Source organism: Herpailurus yagouaroundi, unplaced genomic scaffold (genome assembly GCF_014898765.1).
Source record: "Herpailurus yagouaroundi ecotype Mexico unplaced genomic scaffold, PumYag 222, whole genome shotgun sequence".
Taxonomy (NCBI): domain Eukaryota; kingdom Metazoa; phylum Chordata; class Mammalia; order Carnivora; family Felidae; genus Herpailurus; species Herpailurus yagouaroundi.
In genome coordinates, this window is record NW_024412453.1 from 5,423,078 (window position 1) to 5,446,854 (window position 23,777).

The following is a 23,777-nucleotide window of genomic DNA, read 5'->3' on the forward strand; positions in this document are numbered from 1 at the left end:
TTCCCTGGCTTTGTCCTCATTTTGACCTTCATTTTGACACGTTACACCTCTTTCCTTTTTGTGTTGTGACGGGGAATGGGCTTCCTATGTATGCTAATGATTTCTCCAAGAGAGAGCCTGAATCTTACTAATTTTTGTATTCCAGGTGCCTAAGATGTTCTTGGTGAGTGTGAGGTGCTTGGTTGGTGTTTACTGAACGGATAAAGGAGTGACTGAACACACGAATGGAAGAAACATACCCACTGAAGCCAGCGAGTGTGGTGTGTAAGCCATTTCTCCTGGCAGGTTTGAACCTGGCAGTTTTAGCTCCTCCTGTTTGAAATGACTTGTTTGAAAGCGAGTGGGAATGACAATTGAAAGACTATTAAACTGCATAGGCATGAAGAACAGGCTTCTAAGAGTGGTTCCCTACGTGGGAGGGATCGGCAAGCCTGGCGGTGGCTCTCACTTACTTCTTCATTATAGACTTCGAGAGGAGAGAGTTGTGTGGTAACAGGTGATTTGTACTCATCATTTTGAGGGAATTTTTTTTTTTTTATAAAGAAGTATAAGAAGGAGCAGATGAATAAATACAAAATGCTGTTTTAGAGTTGAATCTGAGTACCAAGCTGGCTCTGGGTGACTTGGGGCAAATCGCTTTCCCCTCTGAGCCGTCTCCTCACTTGTGAAAGGAGACTGAGAAAGCCTGCCTCCTGGGTCCACCATGAGGATCGAAAAGCACAGGGTCTGGCACACGGGGGACCCTTGACAAATGACAGCTATCACTGCTATTATTAGCAATATTAGCAACACACAGAAAAATGATAAACCAGGGAGTACAGAGGTCTCTGCCAATCTGGGACAGTCTTTGAAATCTAATTGTATTTATAACCTGTCTGCTTATGCTGGGTAGCTTAACATATTGATTCTTTGAAAACCATGTGGCTTAACCCTGGCACAGAGGCTTTTTTAATAAACTCTGCTTATTGGGTGATTACGTGGAAGGCAGCTGCAGTGACCTCAGTGACCAAGTGAATCATTGTGATAACAGTAGCTGCCATTTATTGAGCTCTTACTACGAGCCACTTAGTCCTTAACACAGTTCCCACGAGATCTTATAATCCCCATTTTACAGATGGGAAAATGAGGTACAGACAGGTTAAATATTTAAGGCCATATATCTTGTAAGTGGCTTATCCAAGATTCAAACCCTGGTCTGCTGGGTCAAAGTTAGTGATCTTTTTGTTAGACCTGATGCCTCTCAAGTTGCAGATAATGTGGTATAAGAGAAAGAGAGTAGGGGAGAGGTGCCTCAGTGGCTCAGTAGGATAAGCGATAGACTCTGGGTTTCAACTCAGGTATCGGCCTTACAGTGGTGAGATGGAACCCCTTGTTGGGTTCTGCACAGAGCGTGGAGCCTGCTTGGGGTTCTCTCTCCCTCTGTCTCTGCCCACTCAAAATAAATAAACTTTCAAAAAAGGAGAGAAAGGAAGTGGGGGGGGGGGGGAGAGATGATGCAAAGGGTCAGTGGGATCTGAAGAAAGATATATGGCTTCCCAGTTTTCCCATTGGATGGCTCATGTCACATGTAGTGGGTCCTGGAAGACTTGGAATGAAGCGTGGTGGCTTTTTGCTGCTGTCACTCATGCCAGGCGGTTCTGTGAACTCTGACCCAGGGTGCAGGCTGTGTGGGTAGGAGAGGTTGCCATGGAGACCTGAGGATGCTGAGCAAAGGGCTACCAGCTGTCCCTCCGTATCCAGCCTTCCTTTCTTCCAGCATAAGATGATTGTTCATAGAGCATATGGTCACCTAGGAATAAAGACTGCATTTCCCAGTCTTCCTGGCAGCAATGTGTGGCCACATGTCTAAGTTTTGGATGATGGGATATGAGTGGTAAATAAGGAAGGGGAAATAATTATTCACTGGACCCAGAATTCTAGTTTCCCTGCTTGAAAGTTGGTGTAAGGTCAAACTCTGCTGGACTCAAAATCGAAGCGTATTTTTTTTTTTAACATTTCTCTTTCTGAGTCATACCCATGGAAATGCCCAAACATAAGAACGAGGATGGTTCCTTTTTCTCCTGCCCCAGATGTCCATATACCTAACTTCCATTCAAAATTCATTTAAACCAATATACAGTGAGCATTTCCTGTGTGCCACATGCCGTGCTTAGCCCTGGGGATATATCAGAGAACAAGACACAGACATTATCACCAAGCTGATACTCCAGAGGGGAGACTGACAAGCCAACAGTATAATACAGTACAAGGAACAGGAAAGCTGGAATGCAGGGGAGGTCCACAGAGGGACATTGAAGCTAGTTTATGGGATGGGGGAGGGCTTCCTGGAAGATGTTTTACCTAAGATGAGACTGACCTATGGGAAAGAGTTGGCCAGGTGAATTGTGGAGAAAGGAGGTTTCCAGAGGAAAGGCCAGGGAGGAGAGGGAGGGAAGCTTGGCACCTTTGGAGGGATATGGAGCCTGAGTGGGGGGCCAGGGTCAGATACTTCAGAGGTTTCTTGGTTATGCTTGGCATTTCAAACTCGTCCTGAGAGCAATGGGGAGTCACTGGAAGGTTCTAATGTGGAAGTGATAATATCAGACATAATCTATAGAAACCTTCATTAGATGCAATGTGGAAGGGAGATTGGAGGTGGCCAAGCCTGGAAATGCAGACACAAGTTAGGTGGCTATTTCAACATATGCATTGCATGCACACATGCACACCCACACCCACACCCACCCACCCACACACACACACACACACATAAACCCTTTACACCAAAAGTTTATGCGAGCACCAGACTATGCCTACCATCAGGGGCTGGAAAACAATGTCTTAAGCTATTCTATTGTCTGTGACTTTGCTTTCTCATCTGTAGGATGGGAACAACCACAAGTGGCCCCTCAGTGTCTCTTGGGATTTCCAAGAGAATGGAAATGTCACATGGTTGATGCCTTTCCAGCTCCGTGTGGATAAGTACAAAGAGCTGCTTCCAACCATCTCTTCATTTCCTCCAGTCCTTCAGTCCCCATCAGGTGAGGCATCTCTGGGACTTGTACATGGGGAAGGCATTCAGATGGGGATGCGGATCTGAAGAACAGACAAGTTTTAATTGGATTCCCATTTAGTGTCAAAGTTGAAACGAGGGGTGGGGAGCTATGACAGTAAAATTTAGAAATTACAGAATTGGCTGGAGACTTGCGGGGAAGAGTAGGAATCCATCTTGCCTGGGACTCCTTTGAATGGATAATGAGGATTAATGAGGATGTGCTCATGTTCTTTTTTGTGGGGTCCCTGTGTGAGTTTGCCAGGGCTCCCATAGCACATTGCCACAGACTGAGTGGCTTAAACATGGGGGATTTATTCTCTCACAATTCTGGAGGATAGAAGTCCAAGATCAAAGTGTCAGCTGCATTGGTTTCTCCTGAGACGTCTCTCCTTGGCTAATAGATGGCCATCTTCTCCCTGGGTCTTCACATGGTCCTCCCTGTGTGTGTGTCTGTGTCTTAATCTCCTCCTCCTAGAAGGACACTAGTCATACTGGATGAGGGCCCCGCCTAATGATCTCATTTTACCTTCATCACCTCTTTAAAAGCCCTGTCTCCAAATATATCACCTTCTGAGGTCTTGGGGCTTAAGACTCCAATATATGAATTTGGGGGTGGGGGACACAATGCAACCCATAACAGTGCCCCGACGGCTTATTTATATAAGTGAGTATGAACAAACTGCCAGGAAACCCGAAGACTGAGAAATATCCTACCGAAGTTTATCCCCAGACTGAGAGATCTTGACTGAAACAGATTTGCTACCACTTGGATTGTGGCAACAGCCACATTTTCCTGTTCTTTATCTTGGCTCTAATGCACTGCTGTACGAAAGGATCCGCACCCAGTTTTCTCTTTCTTTACCCCTTTGCTGAACGAGTTTTGCTATGGCAACCACTGGCCGGAAAGCGCTAGCCCAGGGAGTGGCAGGGCCAGCCCGTGGTCTTCTCTGCTCACTTCTTGGACAGGCCCTGCTGTATGCCAGCTGCTGCATTAATCTCCAGAGTGCAGTTTATTGCTAACATTTTCCTCTGTGGGGGGGGCGGGGGGAAGGGGTGTGGCTGGGCAAAGTGGCACCTTCAAGAAAGCAGTCACGTGGAAAATAGGATCCTCCCAAAGAGGGAAGCCACTCCTTCATCACTGAGGAGGTCACATTTGGATTTTCGGTCCCACGCCGACCTGCACTCTGGTTATCTTGCAGCCGCTGGCTTCAGTGACACTTCCTGAGAGTTTTCAGTGGGGCTCCTCCTGCCGTCCCTGAAGTTGCAAACAGTGATCTGCAGACTTCACAGCCTTTTTACTCCCCTCAAGTCCTTTGAAGGAAGTTTCGTCCTCTGCCTCTTGGGGTTTGGAGTCTGGATCATTCACAGCCAACCCTTCTGATGTGTCCGGTGCAGGAGTTTAGCAGTAGGCAGGGGGGAGGCAGCAATGAGATAGGATTCACCCTTCAAAGGGGCGTGTGACCCAATGAGTCATCTGCCTGAGAGCCATCTTCCGTGTCCCTCAGGGCCCTGAGGATCTTTGGGAGGCAGCACCTGTGTGGAAGAGAGACGGGGCATGTAGAGCGGGGGGAGTTTGTTGAAGTCTCCTGGTGTAAGCCAGATCCTTGTTGTGTGGTCCCCAGCATCCTGATGTCTGTGGAATCTGCATCGAATGCCAGGATCTCCTTTGAGGGTCTTATGTTTGTCCATTGGTATGTTGGCGGCCAGCATTGTGCAAAGGTTGCCCAGCTAGCAGTCCCTCCGCCGAGGTTTAGTTAGCCTGCACGGCCATAAGCAGTCCTGTGGCTTCCAGGGAGTCAATCAGAAGCAAACTGTGTGCTCAGAAGCGAACCGAAGCCTTGTTCCTTCTCCCTCTTATCCTTGGGAAACCAGGTGTGGAGGTTCCTTCTCCCCATGGAAGACAGTTTAGGTCCTGGGCTGCTTTTCCACTTCCCAGCTGGCCCCATTTGGATATTTCTACCACGCCTTTTTGTTCATTCATTCATTCATTCATTCCACAAATATTTATGTAAGCATCAGTGGTGTTCTAAGCACAGCTTAGTCGTACTGTGATGTGAGGCTTAACTTTATGCATCAACTTGACTGGGCCATGGCCTGCCCAGATATTCAGCCAAACATTGTTCTGGTTATGTGTGTGAGAGTGTTTCCAGATGAGAATAACGTTTGACTTCATGGACAGAGTAAAACAGATTGCTCTCCTCAGTGTGGGTGGGCCTCCTTTAATCGGTTGAAAACCTAAACAGAACAAAGAGGCTTGAGCTTCCTGTAAGTGAGAGAGAAATCCTCCTGCCTGGCTGCCTTCAAGCTGGGACATTAGCCTTCTGCCTTTGGTCTCAGACTCACCCTGGAACTCACTCCACAGGCTCTCCTGGGTGTACAGCTTGCCAACTGCAGATCCTGGGACTTCTACTGGTTCTGCTTCTCTGAAGAACCCAGACTAATACATCTGGGAGCCCAGAAGTGAAATAAACCAAGCCTCCACCTTTGGGTGTGGGGATGGAGTAGGGGAGGTCTCTGCACCTGGTTTGTCGTGTATCAGGACAAATTTGCACAGCACTTTTAGTCACATAATAGTCTCTAACTGGAAAAACAATTCCCTGAACACACTACCTCCCTGCCCCGTCCTCCACCTCCCAGAACTCTGGGATGGGAAAGGGGGTCTGAGGTGTGGAGATATATCTTTATACTGTGTCTCTTCTTCTTAAAGAAGGGATTCTTGGGGCATCTGGGTGGCTCAGTTGGTTGAGCATCCAGCTTCGGCTCAGGTCACGATCAGGTTCATGAGTTAGAACCCCACATCAGGCTGGCTGCTGTCAACCTGTCAGCACAGAGATTGCTTCAGATTCTCTATCCCTCTCTCTCTGCCCTTCCCCACTTGTGCTGTCCAAAAAAATAAATATAAAAACAGAAGGGATTCTTTTTTTAAATTATTTATTTTGAGAGACAGCGAGAGAGAGAGAGAGAGAGAGAGAGAGAGAGAGAGAGAGAGACCCAAGCAGGCTCCAAGCTCAGCACATGGAGCTTGACACAGGTCTAGATCCCACACTTGTGAGATCATGACCTGAGCCAAAGACAAGAGTCAGATGATTAACCAACTGAGCCATCCGGGTGCCCCAAAGAAGGGATTCTTAATCTGTTTTGTGCCAGGGACCCCTTTGGCAATCTTATAAGCCCTTCTCAGAATAATGTATTAAAATACGTAACATAAAATACATAGGGGTATAAAGAAAACCAATAAACAGTTCTCAAAGAATTTTACAAATTGTGACATAATAACACATGCACTTCCTTTGTTAATGTGTTACATAACACGATTTAGCAGTGGGTTTAATAACAACTGTGATTTTATTTTATTTATTTTTTAAATTAAGTTTATTTATTTTGAGAGAGAGAGAGAGAGAGAGAACAGGGGAAGGGCAGAGAGGAAAGGAGAGAAAGGATCCCAAGCAGGCTCCGTGCTGTCAGCACAGAGCCAGATGTGGGGCTTCAACTCACAAACAGTGAAATCATGACCTGAGCTGAAATCCAGAGTCAGGGGCTTAAATGACTGAACCACCCAGGCACTCCACTAACAACTGTGATTTTAAAGTACTGATGAGCATAAGTTTTATTTTGAAGTAACTGTAACACCTGGGATGTGATAGGAAAATAGCCATGATCTGTTGATCACCAAGGTCCAAATACTACAAATAGTATAGCAGTTTATCGCCCACTGTCTTGGTTTGCCAGGGCTGCCTTAATAAAGTACCATAAATTGGACAACTGGGACAATAGAAATTTACTTTCTTTTTGCCCTGGAGGTTGGAAGTCTAAGACCAAGGTGTTGGCAAAGGCATGCTTCCATTGAGGATGCTAGAAAGTGTCCAAGATGGTGTGATAATCTACAGATACACCTTGCATACAGGAAAGAGAAGTGGAGTTGTACTTGTGAAAAAAAGTAGACAAGAAATAAACTCTTTAACCCATACTCTCTTACTTGGGTCTTACTTTTTCCTCGCTGGCCTATGGAGCATCTCTCCAACTCCTGCTTCTCCGACAAGCAGTAAGCAACTTCAATGACCCAATTTTCTAGCCCTGAAACCACCCTTCTTAGGAATATATGGTGAATAGGAACTACTTTTTTTTTTTAATGTGAAAGTCAAATGTTATCATGTCCCCCCCACCCCCCCCCCCCGCAGCGAGTCCTTTGATGACCTTTGCTTTGCTTTCAAAATGCTTAAAGTGGCATCTGAGGCCCCACACAACTGGCCCTGCCCACCTCCCTGGCAACATCTCACTCTCCGCTCACCCCCGCAACAGTCGGGCCACCCACTTTCTCTTAGGTCATTGAACACACCTATCTCCCTTCTGCCCCCAGCTTTAGCTCATGCTATTGTTCCACTGTTGATTCAGAAATGCCAAGGATTTCTGTTAAGATGTGGGGGGAATGTGCCTTTCTTGCTTCTGTGAATTCACAAGAAGCAAGATAGTGTGAAAACTCGGGTGTTTAGAGACCCATGGAAGACACATTTTCTGGGGGTAAGAATTCAGTTAAACTAAAACATTGTGTTTTTGAATGAAGATACCAGTTTCCTTTCTTTGCACCTTCAACTGGAGTTAAAACTTACATTATAGTGTGTGTGTATGTGTTGCATGTACTACTTGGTAAAAACTCTTTCTTACAGACTTGGAATAATTAATTTCCCACATGTGCAAACTGCTAGAATAATCATCTAACTGTGCTCTGTAAACCAGGGTCCGAAATGTTACCTGAGACATGAACATTCCCATGAGGTGGAATTTGACTTATTCTGTGTAAGCTGAGTGTATGTAACTGAGACAGGGACGGAGACAGAGACACTTTAACCTAAAGGAGCATTTCCTGTATTTTGTTCATGTGTTTACTGCCACTAAGATTTCTGCTACATTCTGGGCCCCTGGGTGGTTCAGTTGGTTAAGCATCCGACTTTGGCTGAGGTCATGATCTCACGAGCCCCATGTCGGGTTCTGTGCTGACAGCTCAGAGCCTGGAGCCTGCTTCAAATTCTGTGTCTCCTTCTCTCTCTGCCCCTCCCCCACTCGTGCTCTGTCTCTTTCTCTTTCAAATATAAACGTTAAAAATTTTTTTTAAAAAAGATTTCTTCTATATTCAACTACCATCTGTACTTAGTTCCTTATAGGGATTCACTATATTTTCATATCATTTTTTCTTTAAATTAACCCACTTTTTATAAACTTAGCTTCTACCTAAAAGAATATCAAACAAGCCACAGACAAGGAGAAAATAATTTCAAAACATGTATTACATAACAGTCTAGCATCGAAAATATACAATGAACTCTTAAAGCTCAACAGTAAGAAAACAACCCAATTTGTAAAAAGGGCAAAAGTCCTGAACAGGCACCTCAGATTACAAATTGAAAATAAACATTTGAAAAGATGCTCATTATCATCTGTCATTAAGGAAATCAAAATTAAAAATAACAATGAGACAATATCATATAGACTTGCTTGCTATAGACTGAATGTTTGTGTCCCCTCCCCCCACAACTTCATAGCAAGGCTCCCACAGTATTGTGAGATTTACCTCCAGGAACTTGACCAGTTTCTCACAATAAACATTGGAGAAAAATCCCCCATGCTTTTAATGGGGGGGGGGCAAGGTTGGGGTGCAGGGCACGGAAGGGAACCATTTCAAAATATGCCAGAACACTCTATTCTTACAAAATTTGCCCTCTCAGGCGAAACTAGTTAGCCAGAATCTAACCTCTGGGGTTTTTTCAGAACATAACTAACCCCAGGAAAGGGAAATACCCAACTCCAAATACCCACTCCAATAGACTCCCATGGGAGAAAGGGCAATACCCCTTAGGTGGCAGGATTGTGGTAGAACCCCACCCTAATGAATGTTGTGAAAATCTCAAGACAAAGGAAGACAACCTGGCTGTGTGCACATGTGCGACGTTCCTCCCAATTCTGTAACCTAGACTGCCCATTCAGACTGTATGTTACCATATATGGGAGACAAAGGAGCAAAAAATGTACAAAAGGCAACCTCCCACTGCACTCGGGGCTCAGCCTTTTGGGTCTTAGCTCACTGAGCCCGTGCTGGCACGAATAAAGCTGCTTCATGGAAAGAAAAGCCTTGGTGTCCTGACTCTCTGTGTGACTCACTGCTACAGGATTTCTTGATTGCTGTGGCTTTATAGCAAGTTTTGAAATAGGTCACTGTCAGTTCAATGTTGTTTTCCTTCAGTGTTGTGTTGGCTATCCTGGGTCTTTCATCTCTTCATAAAAACTTTAAAAATAGTTTGTCAATATCCACCAAATAACTTGCCAGAACTTTGGCATTGCATTGGATCTCTAGATCAAATTGGGAAGAACTGACACCTTGGCAATGTTGAGTCTATCCATGAACAGGGAATCTCTCTCCATTTATTTAGTTCATTGATTTCTTTCATCGGAGTTTTATCATTTTCCTCAAAGATCATGTGCATATTCTACTTGATTTATACCATAGTATTTCATTTGGGGGAGTGCTACTTGTAAATGGTGTGGTGTGGTGTGTGTGTGGTGTGGTGTGTGTGTGTTTAAGTACACTTCACACCCAGTACAGAGCCCAACATGGGGCTTGAACTTACGACCCTGAGAGCAAGACCTGAGCTGAGATCAAGAGTCTGATGCTTAACTGACTGATCCACCCAGGGGCCCCTCTTTTCCTTTTTTTTTTAATTTTTATTTTATTTTATTTTTCAACGTTTATTTATTTTTGGGACAGAGAGAGACAGAGCATGAACAGGGGAGGGGCAGAGAGAGAGAGGGAGACACAGAATCGGAAACAGGCTCCAGGCTCTGAGCCATCAGCCCAGAGCCCGACGCGGGGCTTGAACTCACGGACTGCGAGATCGTGACCTGGCTGAAGTCGGACGCTTAACCGACTGCGCCACCCAGGCGCCCCATTCCTTTTTTTTTTTTAAATAGTGTTGTGTTTTTTATTTCAAATTCCACTTGTTCCTTGTTGGTATGTAAGAAAATGATTAATTGTATATTAATCTTGTATCCTGAAACACTGCCATAATCACTTATTGCAGGAGTTTTTGTTGTTTTGTTATAGATTCTTTCACATTTTCTATATACATGATCCTGTCATCTGAGGACAAAAACAGTTTTATTTCTTCCTTTTGAAGCTGTATACATTTTATTTCCTTTTCTTGCCTTATTACATTATCTAGACCTTCCAGTATAATATTGAAAAGCAATGGTAGGAGAAGATAAACTTGCCTAATTCCTTATCTTAGTGGGAAAGATTCAAGTTTCTCACCATTAAGTATGATGTTAGCGTTAGGGTTTTTTGTGGGGGTGGGGGGTGGGGTGTTTAAATCAACCTGAAGGAATCCCTCTCTAAAACTAATTTAGTAAGAGTTTTTATCACGAATGGGTATTGGATTTTGCCAAATACTTTTTCTGTATCGATATGATCACACGATTTTTCTTAGTTGGTTGATGTAATGGATTACATTAATTTTATTGTATTACATAGTTGATTTTTGTCTGTTGAGCCAGTCTTACCTACCTGGGATAAATGGCACTTGGTCATGCTATATAATTTTTATGCATTTTTGGATTTAATTTGCTAATATTTTGTTAAGGATTTTTGTGTAAGAGATATTGGTATATGTTCATGACAGACATTGGTCTGTAGTTTCCTTATAATGTCTTTATCTGGTTTTGGTTTTAGGGTAATGCCTGCCTCATAGAATGAGTTAGGATGTACCTCTCAGATTCTATCTTCTGAAAAAGATTGCGGAGAGTTGGTATAATTTCTTTTTTAAGTAGTTGGTGCTTTCTGTTTTGGAAGATTATTAATTATTGATTCACATTCTTTAATAAATGTAGGCTTCCCCTCCCCTCTCTTTTTAAGCAGTGCACTCTTCTTTTTTCCCCAAATAAAGTCTTTCTAAGTGGGCAGACAGGCTAGGGCAGAACTACCTGGGCTGAGATTGGGGGGAGGGCACCTAAAATTTTTTCTGGTCATCTTCCCTTTCCACCTTCTTTTTCATGACCCCCTCCCCTTAACTCGGATGACACCATAGAATCCTGTTGCTCTAAGGAACACAGCTGAGATACCACTGGTCTAAAGGTCAGCATAACTGAAAGGAGTGCACGATGCTCTGATTCCCACTCAAAGACCCTGACAGCTGTGGACAAGCCTGGAGACTCCCCTGCACCTCAGTTCTGTCCCCTAACTGGCACTCTCAAGCCCTGTCTCACAAGATGTGGTAAGGATAAGAGACTAAGATGGATGCAAAGGTCCATATATCTTTGGAAGAATTTTGGGACACAGTTATTTCAGGCTGAAAAGATCCAGGTTTTGTTTTGTTTTGTTTTGTTTTTAGTGTAGTGACTGTAGTAATCAGTTTATTACACAGATTAATCATTCTTTTTAAAAATTTGTTAATATTTATTTTCAAAAGAGCGAGAGAGACAGAGCATGAGCAGAGGAGGGGCAGAGAGAGAGAGAGAGGCAGACACAGAATCTGCAGCAGGCTCCAGGCTCCAAGCTCTGTCAGCACAGAGCCCACGGAGGGCTCAAACCCATGAACCGGGAGATCATGAACTGAGCTGAAGACAGACGCTTAACTGACTGAGCCACCCAGCCGCCCCAAGATTAATCATCCTTGAGCATACAAGCTCCAGGGGAGCAATTGGGTCTTTAAATATACGCAAGTATTTCCATCAAATGAATTTTCACTCTTACATCCACATAGACCTAAGCAGTTAAAAACACAAGAAAAGTAAGAGCTATTAGCTATGTATTAACTGAGAAACCACATACAAACTAAAGAATGTGGAAGACAGGAAGGGGATAAAAGGACAAAGGTTTAAGGGTGGGGAAGTGCAAAAGATGTGGGAACAAAGGCCATGACACTTTAGATGCTAATAGCTCCAATCCATCTGAATGTCGGCCAGTTAAACTTAGACCTTAAAATGCAGGATGTGAATGGATTTTAATCTGTTTGGTCATTACTTTCACCTAAGATGTGGGTCCTTCGAAATAAAATGAATACAGAAACAGCTTCATGTTCTTCACCTTGCTTGAGAAGATCCAGGTTTAATGCTTTAATGCACACTGCTGGTGGGAGTGGAAACTTGTGCAACACTGTGGAGAGCACTTTGGTAGTATGGGGTCAAGCTGAATCTGCAACTGACCCTCTGACCTGACGATGACACTTTATTTTATATATTTATTTACTTTAAGAGAGAGAGACAGAAAAGGGAAAGCACGAGTGGGGGAGGGGCAAAGAGGGAAAGAGTGAGTGAGTGAGAGAGAGAGAGAGAGAGAGAGAGAGAATCCCAAGCAGGCTCCATGCTGTCAGCACAGAGCCCAATGCGGGGCTTGAACCTCTGAACAGGGAGATCATGACCTGAGCCAAAGCTGGATGCTTAACCGACTGAGCCACCCAGGCACCTAAGTTTATAAGTACATATAGGTAATAAATTATAAAAACATGCACTAGAAGAGACACGTACATACCAAGTTCATAATAATGGGCAGGGGAGGTGTCCTAGGTAAGAGAACGCAGGGATTAGGGTTGCCACACACACACACACACACACACACACACACACACACACACACACACTTATATGAATCTGATAACTTTTCTCAACTTTGGTGACTACATCGTTATATTTATATAGTTCTTTGTATTTTCTACATGTAAAGTTTTTTTTAAAAAGTAAAATGCATTTATTTCCATCTTGCTAAAATCCACTTATCAAACAATTCTATAGACCTTACTATGTATGGCTTTGCAAATATTAATACTTCAAACCTCATAATAATCTGAAGAGGTGCTATTTTAAAAGGGAGGAAAGGGATGCACAGAGAGGGCAAGCTACTCACCTAGGATAAAACAGGGAGTGACAGAGCTGGGCTTCAGATCCAGGTAGCTGGGCACCACTGTGCATGCTCTCAAGGACCCTCCACCTGTTAATCTGTGACCCGCAGTCCCTCATTAGGGTCCCCTGTGTCCTCCCCATACTGCCCATTGACTTGTCTTTCCTTACTTTGTTTTAAGCTGTATATGAGATCTGTATTCACACCTCTCTCATTACTCCAGCCCAGTCCCTGGCCCATCACAAATAAACAGCAAATGTTGTTGATCAAATGAATGGATGAATGAGTTGCCTGAGGTTCCTGGAAGCATCTCCATGCAAATGCCATGCGCAGGGCCATTGTCTTTGAGTCCTCCACTGCGTTTGATGCCATCCAGGGTGCTGGCACTGGGCATTATAGGAAATGAGCCCATTAGTAGAAAAATTGAAAAAAAGAAATTAAAACAATATGGGATTTTTATTCTTAGGGGGTCACCTTACTCTCTCTGCCTGTGGGTGTTTTGTTCAGAGAAAATTGTAGAATTTTAGGAAACAGCTGGGTCTCCTCACAAATCCATCTTTTTTCTCCAAATATTCCCACTCACTTCTGGTTTCAGTTTAAATGTCTTTTCTTCTGAGAAGCCTTCTCTGGCTACCCTGTTCCCTCTTTGCTGGTGTTCTGTGTCATATTACCCTTCTCTGTATCAAACTTACTGCAACTTATATATATTTTTTGTGAATTCATTCTTTCCAGTGTCTCTGTGCCCCGGGAGACTGAAAACTCCGAGAGGTCAAAGATCACTCTTGTTTTGTGCACGCCTTGTCTCCAGTACCTGGCACAATGCTCTCTACACAGTAAGTGCTCATTTATCATCATTGAATGAACGCTGTTGTCAATTGCAGTGGCTTAACTGAAAGATGTGCTATAGGGGTTTCAAAATTTTTTTTCAGAATGCTTTATACTAAGCGAAATTGTTCAGAATTTCTTCTATAAGCCAGCTCATTACCCTGATTCGATTGAGGGCTGATGAGGAACATGGGCTTGTCCCACCTTCTCCTTGACGCCCCCAACAGGATCCCTGAGGGACCTCACAGACTGCCCCTTGGCCAGCTTTTCTGAGCTCCCCACTCCTTGCAACTGCCAGACGGGTCTTGTCACCAAGGGAGCCCCTCTTTGAAGATTGAAACACAGATGACCCAGCCTCTCCTCCCAGCTCCTTCCTCAGCGTCGTGGGGCACTTTGCTAATAGAGCCATAAATTCCCCCTCTAAATGAGCATCCTGATTTGATTTGCTCTTCAGATGACCCCTTCCTGGGGAAAATATTATGCTTTCCCTGAGTTATGGCAGAGACTCCAGTGGGTAGCTGTGTTGTGTCCTGCCTCTGCCATCTGATAGTCTGATTCCTCTCCAATTTATGAGCTTGTTAGTTCCCCAGCCAGCTCCTACCTCATTGCGGCTGACCCAGTAATGCTGTTTGCCTGTGTCATCTTGCTCAGACAAACACAGGCGTCCCCACTGAGGAGACAGACGCCCTAGCCCGGTCACCTCATTGACTGATGCTGGCTGACTCCATCGACCTGGAGCAGGAAGGACAGAGTATCAGGTTGTAGGACAGGCACAACTCCTACAGGCACTGAAGCTCTCGTTGTTGGCTTGAGCATGGCAGGGGTGGCCAATTTTCTTGTTTCTAAATGCTTCCTTGCAGGGAATCCTTGTGGTAACTTCTATTTTTCAAAGGCATGGGCCACTGCCTGCCCTTAGCCCCTTCTTCCTGCTGGGGTTCACGACTCCCTAAGTTCTCCTTCTGGAATGCGTGCTCATACATTCCATCGCCGGTCTGGGGCAATTCCCGTGCTTTGACTCTGACTCTAGGAGTGGCAAGAAATAGAACTGGGCATCCTTTTTATGCGCCTCCATTTCCTGGCCTCTGCAATGGGAACAATAGTAGATCTCAGACCATTTCTCATCTTGTTATCTTGGGCAGAAAAAGAAACACACACACACCCATACCACCCACATAGACATTTTGCATGTCATGTCAAGGAGTTGATGGTAGCTATGGAGTCTCCCCACTAGCCCCAAGTTAACATTTCACGGGCTAGACAAAAATTGGAAACCTAAATGTCCATTGGTTGGTAACTGGAAAGGCAAAATGTGATGTATCCATATGGTGGAATCCTAGTCAACAATAAAAAGAGACAATCTACAGATACATGGATGAACCGCAAAAATACTATGCTCAGGGGGTGCCTGGGTGGCTCAGCTGGTTATGTGCCAGACTCTTGATTTCAGATCAGGTCAAGAGCTGAGTTTATGAGTTCTATCTCTGCGTTGGGCTCTGCGCTAACAGTGTGGAGACTGCTTGGGATTCTCTCTCCCTCTCTGCCCCTCCCCCACTTGCACACACATGCATATGTTCTCTCTCTCTCTCTAAATAAACATTAAAAAAGCACATGCTCAGGGAAAGAGGCTGGATACAAGAGACCACATATTGTATGGTCCATTTATATGAAATATTCAGAAAAGGCAAAGCTATATGAACAGAAGATAGATTAGAGGTTGCCTGGGGATGGGGATGGGGGATGGGGATGGGGGATGGGGACGGGAAGTAACAGCAAATGTGCACGAGGGATCGTGTTGAGGGGATGAAATGTTTTAAAACCGATTTATGGCGATGGCTGCATAAGTTGGTTTAAAAAAACATGTATATGTCTCTCACGGGGCTCTGGGGGGGCTACACAAGATGCAGGCAGGGAAGGATTTAGCAGTGAAGGGTCCTGAGGTCTATAAGTTCTTTCAAGTGGTTCAGCCTTTGTCCACGACATTGTCAGTATCTATGCCTGTATTTAAATCTGTATCCATTTCCCAGGGCTGCTACAGCAAATGGCCACCAACTGGGTGGCTTGAAACAACAGAAATCTGGGGCGCCTGGGTGGCGCAGTCGGTTAAGCGTCCGACTTCAGCCAGGTCACGATCTCGCGGTCCGTGAGTTCGAGCCCCGCATCAGGCGCTGGGCTGATGGCTCAGAGCCTGGAGCCTGTTTCTGATTCTGTGTCTCCCTCTCTCTCTGCTCCTCCCCCGTTCATGCTCTGTCTCTCTCTGTCCCAAAAATAAATAAACGTTGAAAAAAAAATTAAAAAAAAAAAAAAAAAAGAAAAAGAAACAACAGAAATCTATTCTCTCAGTTATGGAGGCCAGAAGTCCCAAATCAAGATGTGGGCAGGGCCACTCCTGGTCTGAGGCTCTCTAGGAGAGTCCTTCCTTGCCTCTTCCATTTCCCATATTCCCGGCTTTCCTCGGCTTATCACCCAGATCTCTGCTTCCATTTTCACACTGTTTCTCCTCTTCTGTCTGCATGTCTCTTATGAGGACACTTGTCATTGGACTTAGGGTCTCAATTACCCAGGTTGATCACCTTAGCTTGCGTTCCTGAATTAAGGGGCACCGGGGTGGCTCAGTCACTTAGGCATCCGACTTCAGATCAGGTCATGATCTCTCTGTGAGTTCGAGCCCGCATTGGAGTCTCTACTGTCAGTGCGGAGCCTGCTTGGGATCTTCTGTCCTACACCTCTCTCTACCCCTCCCCTCCTTGTGAGCCCTCTCTCTGTCTCTCTCAAAAATAAATATTAAAAAATAAAGATCCTGAATTTAATCTGCAAAGACTTCTTTTTTTTCTTACTTTTTTATTTATGTACTTATTTTTAATTTAATTTATTTTTAAATGCACATCCACGTTAGTTAGTATATAGTGCAACAATGACTTCAGGAGTTGATTCCTTAATGCCCCTTACCCATTTAGCCCATCCCACCTCCCACACCCCCTCCAGTAACCCTCGTTTGTTCTCCATATTTATAAGTCTCTTCTGTTTTGTCCCCCTCCCTGTTTTTATGTTGTTTTTGCTTCCCTTCCCTTAAGTTCATCTGTTTTGTATCTTAAATTTGTCATATGAAGTCATAAGATATTTGTCTTTCTCTGACTAATTTCGCTAGCATAATACCCTCCAGTTCTATCCATGTAGTTGCAAATGGCAAGATTTCATTCTTTTTGATTGCCGAGTAATACTCCATTGCACATATATACCACATCTTCTTTATCCATTCATCCATCGATGGACATTTGGGCTCTTTCCATACTTTGGCTATTGTTGATAGTGCCACTGTAAACATTGGGGTACATGTCCCCCTTCGATATACCACACCTGTGTTCCTTGGATAAATACCTAGTAGTGCCATTGCTGGGGTAGGGTAGTTCTAGTTTTAATTTTTCGAGGAACCTCCACACTGCTTTCCAGAGTGTCTACACCAGTTTGCATTCCCACCAGCAGTGCCAAAGAGATCCTCTTTCTCTGCATCCTTGCCAACATCTGTTGTTGCCTGAAATGTTAATGTTAGCCATTCTGACGGGTGTGAGGTGGTATCTCATTGTGGTTTTGATTTGTATTACCCTGATGCTGAGTAATGTTGAGCATTCTTTCATGTTTCTGTTAGCCATCTGGATGTCTTCTTTGGATAAGTGTCTATTCATGTCTTTTGCCCATTTCTTCACTGGATAATTCATTTTTTGGGGTGTTGAGTTTGATAAGTTCTTTATAGATTTTGGATACTAGCCCTTTATCTGATACGTCATTTGCAAATATCTTTTCCTTTTCTGCCGGTTGCCTTTTAGTTTTGCTGATTGTTTCCTTTGCTGTGCAGAAGCTTTTTACTTTGACGAGGTCCCAGTAGTTCACTTTTGCTTTTATTTCCCTTGCCTCCAGAGACATGTTGAGTAAGAAGTTGCTGTGGCCAAGATCAAAGAGGTTTTTGTCTGCTTTCTCCTCGAGGATTTTGATGGCTTCCTGTCTTACATTTAGGTCTTTCATCCATGTTGAGTTTATTTTTGTGTCTGGTGTAAGAAGGTGGTCCAGGTTCATTCTTGTGCATGTCGCTGTCCAGTTTTCCCAGCACCACTTGCTGAAGAGACTGTCTTTATTCCATTGGATATTCTTTCCTGCTTTGTCAAAAATTAGTTGGCCAAGACTTCTTTTCTAGATGAGGTAACATTCACAGGTTGAAGGGATTTGATATGGATATATTTTTAGGAGGAGACCACCATCGTATCTATCTGCATCATCTATATCTGTACATGTATCATCGATATATCTGTATCATTAGATCTTTATACATCTCTATCTATATACAATCTATAAATTGACAAAAAAACAAGTATGTCAAAATGTGAGGAGTTGCTGATCTCTGTTGCAGGTACATAGGTGCTCCTTGTACAGGCATACAGCTCTAAAAATGCTGTGTTTTTTATTTCAAATGTTTCTAGATTTTGGAAAGGCATTCAAGTGCAACTGTATGTTGTATCACACCTTTAACAAAAGTCTGGAGAGTACTCCATAATATAACGTATTAATATGCCTGCAACAATATGTTTGAATATTCACACTAAGTGGGTTAAATCGAGACACCATTTCATGCTTACTCAGGTCAGCTTTCCTACCAAATGAGTTTTAGCACCCGATGCATGATAAACTTCTGGACTTCAGAGATCTTTGAATTTGAAAATTATGGAGAAGAGAGTGGGTACCTGTGTTATTCTTTCTCCTTTTTTGTATGTTTGAACATTTTTGTAATGAAACATTTTGAAAAATAAGCCCGTGCATGTAACGTGCTTTGCTGAGTGCCTGGCACATAGTAAGAACTCCAAAAAATATGACAGTTACAATTAATTTCACAAGGATTATTCTATTAGACGTGTTACAAGTCAGGCAGTTAGGAACTATTCAAGGTTTTGATGTGAGGGAATGACATGGCCAGGGGACAGAGAATCTAGAAAGATCCCTGTGGCATGACATGACAGGGATGGGGCAGAGACCAGAGGGAGGCTGGTTAGGAGGCTGTTATACACGTCCAGGAAAGAGATGATGAGGTCCTGAAGCAGAAGAGAAGAAGAAAGCTGGAATTAACCTGACAGAGCCTGGTGAGCATTCTGGGAGAGCAGGATGGATTCTTGTCAGCCTCCCTGATATGCTGAGTGACAGCAGAAGAGACATACAGGGTGCTGCTCTGTGCATTTAGGAGAGAAAATACACATCAGTCAATCCTGGAATGAGCCAAGTGGGAATTTCTTGGCTGACTCAAGCCTCCCGATCTGGACAAGGCCTTAGCAGCAAGAGCAACATTTTTGATTGTCGGGGTTAATTTGAGGCAGAGGGCTTGCTGGTCGGATCCATTTGGGCACAGAGCACAGACCAGTGGGACTTCCTGTGCAGAAGTAGGTTCCCTGGAGACTTTTCTCCTTTTAGACTGGCAGATGCCTAAGGGCAAAGGCAGGGCTTCTCACCCTAGGCCATGAGTTAGAATCACTTGGGGGAAGACTTTAAAACAACTCCCCATCCTAGATCAAGTACATCAGAATCTCTGAGGGAGGGCCCTGGCATTGTATTTTTAAGAAGCTCTTCCAGGTGATTCTAAGATGCAGCAAGGGTGGAGACCACTGGGTTAAGTGATGCGGGAGCCCAACCCAGAAAATGCCACCAGCCTGAGTTGTCTCAGTCAGTGTGCAAAGGGTGGCAGGTTGGGCAAATACTTGAAAAGTGGCAGGGAGGGAGGGAGGGAGAGAAGAGTAACACAGACTGGGTGGTTAAAAAAAAACAAGCAGGAAAGCAACACCATAAACGGTCTACACGGTGGGCATGACGAGAGCCATCCCCAAGCTGTTGTCCGAACCTCAGGCGCGATGGAGGACAGAGGACCAGGAAGAGGACACACCAAGAGTAAGGCAGTCCGCAGTGGGATCACAAGACTTCCTTAACACACGCCAAGTGTATTCCAGATGTGGGATTAAGACGATGGCGATATGACAAAGGGAGAAAAGTGCCAAGAATGACTCTCTGGGGAATCACGGCCTTCACAAAACCTCACGCATCCCCAGGGGCTCCCAGTGTAGACAGCTGTCAAAGAGCAGGGTCCGTGTCTTCGCACTTCCCATGAGGCCCTGGCAGCTTTGTATTATTTCCTTTAAGCTGGTTTGATTGTTTAGAAAGGCCATCTTTATTTTAGAAGAACTTGAAAAATACAGAGAGGCAGGTACAGAACAAGACCAAAGCTACATTCACTGATCCCTCATAAGCCCATCGCAGAATCCGTGTCTATGAATTTCTTCCCCATTGTCTGTCTTCTGCTTGGAATGTGTACTTTTTCTTTGTAGACACAAAGAGGAGCGTATTAGATCCAGTTTTATAATTTTATTCATTTAACAATGGATGTGGAACATTTTTCCTCTGTCAAAAAAAAAAAAAAATCCCATACAAACCTTTTTGACAGCTCCCTAACATTTCATTGTATGCGTCTTTCAACACTACTCAATTTGCCATTTAAGAAGCAATATAGGGGATTTCTGGGGTTTTACTTCTAATTGTCACTGCAGTAACATCGTGGGACACTCATCTTCCTGCAGTTAGCTGGTTTTTGCCTTGGGATAAATTGGTCCAAGTGGAATTGCTGTGATAGAGGGCAGGTGCACACGCAGGTCTTCTAGTATCCAGCACCAAATGACCGTGTGGTTGGTCCTCCCCTGAACCGACCAATTCAAACTACTTTAACCACTTTAAGCACTTCCTGCCCTCAAGGCACATACTCCAAGCAGCAAATTCGCAAAGGTGGCTCTTGCGTCAGCTCAAAGCATACAATTCCTTTGATGTGAATGTTCCGCTCTGCACTGTGCGGTCTAAATCATCACAGACAATTTGTTTTGTAATCAGCAGACCTAGTAAAGGGAACTTCCTAGAAATTAATCAACTGAGGAAGGACTGCAGAGGTCTGGTTTGGCTTAGGTTTCATTTGGTTTGGGGAGGTTGTTTTGGCTATGGACTACCTGGCTGAAAGTGAAATTTTAGGGGCGCCTGAGTGGGCTCAGTCGGTTAAGTGTCCGACTCTTGATCTCTGCTCGGGTCACGAGCTCGCAGTTCATGCATTCGGGTCCTGCATCAAGCTCTCTGCTTTCAGCGCTGAGCCTGCTTTAGATCCTCTGTCCCTACCTCTGTGCCCTTCTCCCTCCTACCCACCATCTCTCTCTTTCTTTCTCTCTCAAAAATAGATTAAAACATTTATTTAAAAAATAATAAAGTAAAAAGTGAAATTTCTAGAACTTTTTCCCAAGCCCCTCACTCCTCTGAACTTCACATCTTTTGGCCTCGGGTTTTCGCCATTTGAGGTCCAGCTCAGAGTCATAATCTTCCTAACAAAACTTTATTCTCCTGCCCTCAGAGAGAAACATTAGTGCACTACGTGTTTTTCCCCACCTGGAGTTTCCTTCAGGTAGGATTGCCAGGCTTAGTAAATAAAAATACAGGATGCCCAGTTCGACTTGAGTTTCAGGGATTCTGCCCATTCCTGAACATGTCTATTCCAATTGTGCATTCTAGCCGTGGAGAAATGAAACCACTGGCTGGGTCCAGGGACCCGCAGGATTCACTGTGAAAAGGAGGTGAGCTCCTGACTGATTGCCTGACCTCCATAAGCCCCTACTCTGACTAGTGGATCATAGTGATGTCTTGTTTCCCCTGGAATTAGTGTCAGTCACAGTCAGTCCCCAAAAGGTCTGATGCTTGCCTTTTCCCCCATGCACAGTCAGCCTGGTATCAGGTCATAGGTCCCTCTGGGGAAGACCGAGAGAAAGATCAACAGTACAAATTGGGGGCAGGGCAGTGTGCAAGCTTCCCTTGCCTTCAAAGGTTCCCGGGTTCTGTCAGCTGGATCAAGTCTGGGAATTGACTGAGGGGCCATCACACTCTGTTTTGGTGATTCAACTTAGACTTCTTTTCACTTGACCTAAACTCTTCTGTTTCTACAGATCAAGTAAGAATTTAGTAGACTGTGCCTGTATTTATTTTCCAGCGGCACTGTGATCAGCTGGCCAGCCCTGTAAGTCTGTGTGTCTGACTGTTCTGAGGACCGTTTTGACTCCACTGTCCCTTACTGTAACCACACCCACCTTGCCTTTGCTGATGAAGAGCCGCCACTGGGCCCCGACACCCCAGGATCCCGTTGTCCCCGCTGCACTTAGAAATCCCCCACTTAGCTGCATTTCTCACCGTAATTTCTGACGTACAGAGAAGGACGACCACAAATCTCTGTAAGGATGCTGGGGCTCCCCTCACTGATTTATTTCTCACAGTTGTGGTGACCCTCCTGAGGCAGATGAGCAAGTCTTCCACGATAAATCCACTCTGGCATTCCAGTCTCCCTAAGCCCTGGGCCTCCCTCTGCCTTCCTCTGCAGCACACCATCAGTGCGCTCGCATCCCAGGTTTGTCTGCCGTGGGCCACCTCCTGCTCCAGCCAGCCGACCAAGCAAACCATTAGAGCTCGCTCTTTCTCTTCCTTCCTTCCTTCCTTCCTTCCTCTCTCTCTTTCTTTCTCTTTCTTTCGAAGACTTGTATTTATTTTTTTAAGTGCTTATTTATTTTGAGAGAGAGAGAGAGAGAGCAAAGGAGGGACAGAGAGAGAGGGAGAGAGTGAGAATCCCAGGCAGGCTCTGCGCTGCCAGCTCAGAGTGCAATGCAGGTCTCGAACCCATGAACGCTGAGATTGTGACCTGAATGGAAAACCAAGAGTTGGATGCTCAACCAACTGAGCCACCTAGGTGCACCTAGAGCTCTTTCTAACCCTCTAAGCTGCAGAATCTCTACTCAGTGGGCTCAAATCAATACATTTGGGGAAAAGAAAAGAAAATTTGGGGAATTTATACTCCTTCCACTATTATCCCACACCCTTAATATCTGTTCCCATGAAATCTGCCAGGTTTCTATGTATAAATTTTTAAAAGTCCTGTAGTTCTCTTGGAGTGTAGGGCTCCCTCATCCCCACCCCATGGGTCACAGTTTATAACTCTCCCCGTTTGGGACCTGCTCTGACCTGAGTGGTCATAGATCTAGAAGCCAACAGGGATGGTGAGGTCAGGTCTCGAAGAGAATCAGAAGTATATTGTAAAACAGCTACCTTGAGGGAGACTGTCACAGGTTCTTTAAGCAAAGCAGGGTTGACCTCCTCAGCCTAGTAGAGGTGGACGGGAACGGGAGAATGGACTGCTTGTCTGGCAAAGACTCTGCTCAATTTAGGGGCCCCAGTCCCAAGATTCACTGGGATCTGCTCATGTGCCCCCTTGCAATTCTCAGGATTCCAGTCCTGCCTAATCAGTGCCCTCACTTGAGCAGCAGACGCCCTGTGAGGTTATGAATTCAATTTGTATTAGAATTCATTGACTCTCGAGATGATTTCAGCAATCTCAGCCCTACAAGAGATGCAGGAGGTAAGAGTTTCTCTCAAGTCATTTATGCAGAGTTTGAGCTGACTCTGAAGTCTAGAGGTCTTCTTTTCTTTTGCCACTTTGTCCAGCTCAGTTAGGAGCAAGCATCCGATCTCACTTACACTCATCCGTGTGACTAAAGTGTTCTAAGGTATCAAATACATGGGATCCCAGAAACTTGCCTTTTGTCAGCATTTGATGAGGAGTATCCAGTAGTTGCGACTTCTCCTAAGAAACAGTTAGTTGTTTATTTGAAATTCAAATTGAACTAGATGGCCTGTATTTGATCTGGCTACCCTACCTTAAGGAAATCTTGCCTTTGAAAAACCTACCTAAGTGCTATATTCTCTACAGATTGCCCCAGACAGAAATTACTTTGTATTATCGGTTGATTGATTTATATCATTTTTGACCACTTATAATGTGCCAGGCACTGCTCTAAGTGCTTTACATGGACTGACTCATTTAGGCCTGATCAGAACTCAGAGGTGGATATTATCCAGATTTTACAGATGGAAAAATTGAGCCCCAGAGAGAAGTGACTTGCCCTGTAGCTCATAGCTAAAAGGCAGTGGAGTTGGGATTTT

General features: G+C 44.5%; 1 long non-coding RNA gene across 3 annotated transcripts in view; it reads left to right on the plus strand.

The window, feature by feature from the left end:
* LOC121019464 (uncharacterized) overlaps positions 1–23,777 on the plus strand; it is a 245,863-nt gene that overhangs the window by 218,545 nt on the left and 3,541 nt on the right. For 2 of the 3 annotated variants that reach the window (XR_005785594.1, XR_005785595.1), the window contains one exon: positions 13,647–13,747. This is a non-coding gene — a long non-coding RNA (uncharacterized LOC121019464). Of the gene's footprint in view, positions 1–2,863; positions 3,021–13,646; positions 13,748–23,777 lie in introns of all 3 variants that reach the window. The other variant, XR_005785593.1, reaches the window with a different exon arrangement.